The 6802-nt window shown below is 47.5% G+C and overlaps 1 long non-coding RNA gene across 2 annotated transcripts in view; it reads left to right on the top strand.

Annotated features, from left to right (window-relative positions):
* LOC112650137 (uncharacterized) overlaps positions 1-6802 on the top strand; it is a 52820-nt gene that overhangs the window by 43357 nt on the left and 2661 nt on the right. The window lies entirely within an intron of this gene.

Raw genomic sequence — 6802 nt, forward strand, 5'->3', positions numbered from 1 at the left:
AGTATAAAGCATTTTTGTAACATTGAAATTTTTCTGCAGTTGAAATTACATTTAGGGGACCTCATAGCTCTTCCTTTCTTATTAGTAAATATTCGATTGTTTATAAAAATGAAATAGACTTCAAATCCAAATTCCCCATTATGTCAAGGGTTTCAGGGTAATAATGAAGCTCTAATTTGTGTAGTAGACAAACATTCTCCGAGCAGATAGCCCTTGGTCAGCTAATATATACCACTGAAAGGACCCATCAGCCACCAATAAAAAGAGATATCTAGTACATGTGAAAGGTGCTAGATAAGGGAATGGAGCTGCCACCTGTCATTATACCCAACAGGACCCCTCAGTGGGCCTCCCCAGGTCTGCCTTACACCAACTGACCATATCTTACACTATCTCCCAAGCCTCTTGAACCTCTACCTCAGGGGTCCTGCCAACAGCCCCATAGGTCCCTGTCCACAAGACACTGATGTTACAGGACTGTTGTGTACTAACCTAATCCATAGCCCCGTTTGCTCTCATGTGGAAGGTGGCTCACTGAAAGTTATGGTGGTTCAGAATGATTATAGTGTCTTTGATTATGTGTATCTTTATCTGCAAAATGGACTGGAGTTTCATAAAAGGTGAGACATGCCCGGCAAGTGGGCCATCCCTGAGAATGCTTTCCATCACTCTATGGGAGGTAGTAGGAAAAGCTCGCAAACCATTGACGTGGAGATCAGGACTTTGGAGACAGGTGGGGTTGGGGTAAGAGGGTGTCAGGTTCTAGCCCCTCATTTTATAAGTGAGAGGAAGACTGGGATCCAGAGGGAGAGGGGAACTTCCCTCTGGTCACACGGAGGGATGGATGGATCCACAGAACGCCCCAGCTCCTTCCAAAGCTAACAAGCCAGATCCCACACTCCCCAATGGTACAGGAGGCCCAGGCGCCTCAGCCTGAAAGCACATGCCCCTGGGGAACCGGGCTCACCTTCCTCCTGCCCTGTGCCATGGTTTCACCAATAATCACTTTGGGTTCTTCATTTTCATTACTTTAGAGTCTCAGACTAAGGATAAAGGCATTTTGGAGGAGAGGCTGCACATTCCTTTGGAAACAAAGAAGCATACTACTTGGTATCAAAGAAATCAAGGGCTAAGATTCTCTGGGGGTGAGAGGTCCTGCGCTCAAGTCTCAGGTTTAGACCAGGGTTAAATTTTCTGTTTGGGGGAATGGTCTAAACTCCCATGTGCATAAAAGCTTGTGCATTTGAAGGCAGTCTGTCCCTTCAGTATCTTCCATGACTCAGATGGAGTCTATCCAGATTCCCTTGGAGAGAGAGCACAGCTTAGTGGTTACCAAGCTGGGTGTGGGTCCAAACTGGCTTTTATTCCCCCTTCACCATGTCCTCTCCATGTGACCCCCAATCTCTAAGCCTCAGTTTCACCAGCTGTACCATGAAAACAATTGGCCTTACTGCTTTAACTCTGTATCAGAGTATCTCAACTTTGGCATTAGGGACATTTGGGAATGGGTGAATTCCTTGTTGTAGGGGCTGTCTTGAGCCTTGCAGGATGTTTCAGAGCAACCTAGTCTCTACACCAGAAACAATAGTGCCCCCTCCCCCAGTTGTGAGAACCAAACCATCTCTGGACATTACCAAATGTCCCCTGGGGGGAAAATTGCCCCTGGTCGAGAACCACTACTCTCTGTATTAAGTGAGACATTTGGGAGACACGTGCCTGGCACTTAGCACTGTGGTTACGCCCTGGGTTCAGACTCATCTTTTCCGTTTCCAAAAAGCCACTCAAACTCCCTGAGCATCATTTCTTCATTTTAAAATGGGACACTGGACAATTGTGAAAATCAAACAAGAGCCCTGAAATAAAAATGCCAGGTCACCCATCAAAGCTGCCGAGAGCTGCCTTGACACCCTGGTACCGTGTGGGGGATATTTTGGTAATGAGGCTGCACGGCTGCGCGGAAATCCCTCTTTAACCTGCAAAGTAACACATTTTAGCTTCACCTGTCATCTCTCCGTCTCACAGGGAAGTAGCTGAGGCTCAGAGAGGTAAAGTACCTTGCCCAGTGTTACGCAGCAGAGTGCCTGGAGTCAGGGTTGAATTCGGAAAACATCAACACCAAGGTTGGTGCCACAGCCACGACATACGTGTGCCTCCCGATGATCACAAAGGCCACGATTTAAGTGACAGCAGCCCCTCCTGTTAGCAAAAGGAGCTTCCATGTATAAAATAGATCTCCGTCTTATGACTGGGGTTGTACCATAGGACAACAAGGTAAAATGATTTAGATACTTTTCTCCTGATTTTAATTCAGAAAAGAGATTATCTCCCTAGGAGCTGCTTGAAGGAAGCTGGAAAGGAAAGGTCAGAGCCAACCCCACCTCCATGCTATGAATCACTCCCTTGGAGGGCTGAGCTATGCCTTCCACATCTAGGCTCTTATTTTTAACTTTGCAAGTCTTGGTTATTCTGGCTTCCTAGGGAAAACCCCTCTGGTGCCTGAGCCTCACTCAAAGTCCGGGTGGTTGTGGGCATCTAGCAGGTGGAAGGGGAGTACAGAGCAGGCTTGTCCCCTTCCCTGGCTTCTACCGGGGAAGGTTCCTGATCTCTGGGGCCCTAAAGCCAGAACTCAACACCCACCATCACCCCTACCTCTTGTCCCCAAACATACTCAGTTTAGTTGCATTCTAGAGGGAAATCCCCCTTCTGGGTCTTGCCTGGCCTTGGAAATTGTGCTGAGCCACGGGTGCCTTCACGAGCGGCTGATTCGTGGTTACATAATCACAGGAAGGGCAGCCTACCCAGGGCAGGGGTATATCCAATCATGCATTTCTTCCTTCCTAAGACTCCACTCTGGACACAGGATTCCAGGATTCTGGGCAGCTGAGAGTGTGAGCGGCACGGGAGGTAGGCAGAGGTGGGTTATCTGAAGCCTGGTTATGTCCGGGTAATGGGGCCAGGCTGGGATGAGTAGGAACCCAGGAGGGACATTATGCAGGGCAGTGCCAGGTCAGGTTTTATAAACTGTCTCTGCTGATCACTTGGAGGCTGGATTTGAGTGGAAAGACCAAAGGCAGGAGATCATCAAGGGGCTGCTGCTGCAGTCCCAGAGAGAAGTGTTAAGGGTCAGAGCCGGTGACACATCCAGGGCATGCAGAGGCAGGCCCTGGTGAGTCCTCTGGTGAAACTCTGGCAGAGAATAAGGCAGGCTGGAGAAATGTCTTTTTTAAGACTTTGTGATTGATTAGGTGAGAAAGGTAGAAGGGGTAGGAGGAGTCAAGGATGACTCTCAGGGTTCTGGCTGGGACATGTGGGGGGATGATGGTGTCAGCTGTTAGAGAATTGTCTTTCCCTCCTGTCTTTGTTGGCTCAGGCTGCCTTACCAAAATGCCCTAGAATAGGAGGGGGAGCAACTGTAATTTATTTTGTTCACAGGCCTGGAGGCAGCAAGTCCAAGGTCAAGGTGGCAGCATAACCATGATGAGAGCTTCCTTCCTGGTCTATAGATGGTTGCCTTCTCATTGTATGCCCGCATGGCCTGTGTGCTTACAGAGAGAGAGAACAAGCTCTCTGGTTTTTTTCTTATAAGGGCACTAATCCCATCAGACCAGGGCCTCTTGATTGCATGATCTCATCTCGCCCTAATTACTTCCCAAAGGCCACAGCTCCATCACTTTGGGGCTAGGGCTTCAACATATGGATTTTGGGGGATATGGTTAATTCATAACACCTCTCTACTAAAAAGACGGAAGTCATAGTGCCACATATCCCAGGCCACTCCCTGTTGAGCCTCTATGATGACCTTAGGAGGAAGCCTGCAAGCACATGTGTTCACATTCATTCATTTATCCTTCCACCCACAAGGGGAGATTGTCGAAAAGGAGCCTCCTTAGGCAAGTTGGGAGTCAGTTAGGAGTTAACAGTGAAGACTTTTCCTGACCAAAGCATGGCAGGTTGGTTCCCACCCAACCTAGAAACAGCTGAATCAGACGCACCCCTGTCTTCAGGGATCTCATTATTTTGTAGATCCAGGGGCAGCTCTCTTGGGAGAGCTTCAGGTCATGGACATCTTGCTTCTGGATGTGAAGGTCTTTAGGAGTGACCCCATCACTCTCCTCTTTGGGACAGGCATTCATCTAATGCTCCAGGCAGGGGACGGTCTGCTTGCCCGACTTCTAAGTTCCTGGTCTGAGTGAACCCAGCTCAGTTTCTCAGGGTGACAGAAATTGTAATCTAAGTGAACTGAGAGCATTTAACCTGTCTGACTGTGCATTTGCTGAGTCCAAAGACATTGCAGACTGAAGGTCACCAAACAGGAAGACATTCTTGTTAAAAACAGAAAGAACGAGGTGAAGGCTTTCACCTCAGCAGACTCTGCTCTCCCTTCCTGCCGCCTCCTACCCCCCATCCCTGGAGGTCTGCGTTTGCCCAGGGTTATCTGTGGGGTCACTGGGTCTTAGCTCTCTCCAGTGAAAGGAAGAGAAGCCAGGGCTACTGTGGATCAGGTCCTCACTTGCTCTATCTCATTTGAACTCCTCGTAACGCCTTTTTTGTGAAAAGGTGGTTGGAGCCCATCTCACAGTGGAAGAAATTGGGGCTCCAAGAGGTACAGTACTTTGCCTAAAAGTAACGTGCTAAACTTGCGTTTGAGTCTGAATCCAGTTGGCTACTAAGCCTATGCTCCTTTCGCCATTCCATATCACCCATTGGCACACACACAGCACTTTCCATGGCTCCTAATACTCATCCTCTTCTCCTGTAAGTCATGGCTACTTAGATCCAGACTTCTCCCCTTAGTAGAAATGAACAGTCTGGGGGCAGTGACCTTCTTGCTTAACCCTTCAATCCCCACCATACCCAGCAAGGGACCCAATATATAGTAGTATCTAAAAATTGCTTGTTTTTACTGACTTAAAGACTTAGATTCACATATACACCATGATTGGTCCTATCCAAAGGACAAAGCCCACTAACCACACGTGGCATTTCCCTGTACCCTGAGCTGATTGACTCACCACCCCAGCTCTGTCTCTTGCCCATCCTCTTGGGTAGCAGGAACATCGTTCAAGCAGTGACTTCTTCCACCTGGCAAAACTCTGATCAGAGGTGCGAAGGGATGCTATGTTATCTGGGGCAGGTTATATAGGACAGTGATGCTTTGGACTCCACAAATTCCCAAATCTATGTTGCAAGGTCTGTTTTCAATCTTCAGGCATTGTAGGCATCTCCTGGGGCTACAAGAAGAATGCTCTCATTTCAGGACAGAGTATAGCCAAGAGCCAACTTGGCAAGGGCCAGAGGGATATAAATTCAGAGTGACAACCTAAGGAACATGGTTTTAATAGAAACATACTTCTATTTCTTCTCCAATCACATGTCGACTGTCTGTTTGCATGGGGAGACCTAAGCTCAAATGAGGATTGTCAGAATTGGTAATGGAGGGGCTCTGCTTTTCCCCTAAAGCTCCCCTGTCCTCCAGATGACGACGCTGAGAGATTGCTTGGGTGGCTGGAGACTTCATGAAGTCAGCATTACAGAACAGCCAGGGCAAATGTAGGTATGATGTGCTTTATGCCATGGGGTACAATTCTGACAAAATTCATTTGAGAAAGTGTTAACAAAGCCCTGGACTGTATCGGGCACATGCTAGGTGGCAATGTTTCAATGAATAAAATACCTCTTTAAGGAGCTTGTGGTCCAATGGAGGAGACAGACATATAGAGAATTGCCTAATTAGAATGATGAATGTGTCCCAAGTGACATCTTTGGGCATGGCCTGGAGGGTGGAGAAAAGGCAACTTCGGAGAGAGTGCCTGGAAGGGCCCAACAGGAGACCTCAGGATGAACAAGCAGGGGAGGAGCATTGCAAGAAGATGGAGGCATTAAAAAGAGTGGAGTGTTTGGGGAGCTAACCTAATAGAGCTTGACTGGGCCCAACATTGTGTTTCAGGCATGGTGGAGAAGTAGGAGACGTCCCCGGGGAACTGCATGGTGGTTAGATTACTCATTGCCACACCAAGAAGCTTGGACTTTCCCTTTGGCAACACAATGGGAATAACATGGTCAGAGGTACACAGTGGAACAGTCACCACCACGGGTGCAGCATGAGGGCTGAAGGAGACTGGAATCCGGGCAACAAAAGGATCAAAAAATGGGGTTGATGTGGTGGAAGGTGATGGGGACCTGAAGCAGGACAGGACAGTAGGATTGAAGAGACAGGAACGATCAAGGAGATAGCAAAGAGGCATTCTTTAGACATTGTCAATAAATCACCTGGTGTCCACCAAGACCTTTCTGCGGTATCAGGACCTCAAAATGGACATCCTCCTTCCTGTGGGATGCTTTCATAAAAAGAAATGCAGGGGTTCAGAAAGGAAGGCATTCTCATGGACATAAGGGGTTTACTGTCTATAGGGCTCCTTCCTGTGCTTTATCTTTTTTTTTTTTAAGATTTTATTTATTTATTCATGAGAGACACAGAGAAAGATACAGAGACATGGGCAGAAGGAGAAGCAGGCTCGCTGCGGAGAGCCCAATGGGGGACTCGATCCCAGGACCCCGGGATCACACCCTGAGCTGAAGATGCTCAACCACTGAGGCACACAGGCATCCCCCTGTGCCTTATCTTACTTGTCATTACAGGAGTCCTGAGAGGCACATTATTAGTCTTTAAAATTATGTTTTGGTAAAAAAAAATTATGTTTTGGTTTATCGGATTATCAAAAAAGATATAGAAACAATAATTGTGGAATGCTTAACATACTTAAAAAAAAAAAAAAAGGAGTAGGAAGTTAGAATTGCCTTA

The sequence above is a fragment of the Canis lupus genome, chromosome 11 (assembly GCF_003254725.2).
Source record: "Canis lupus dingo isolate Sandy chromosome 11, ASM325472v2, whole genome shotgun sequence".
In the NCBI taxonomy this organism is placed as follows: domain Eukaryota; kingdom Metazoa; phylum Chordata; class Mammalia; order Carnivora; family Canidae; genus Canis; species Canis lupus.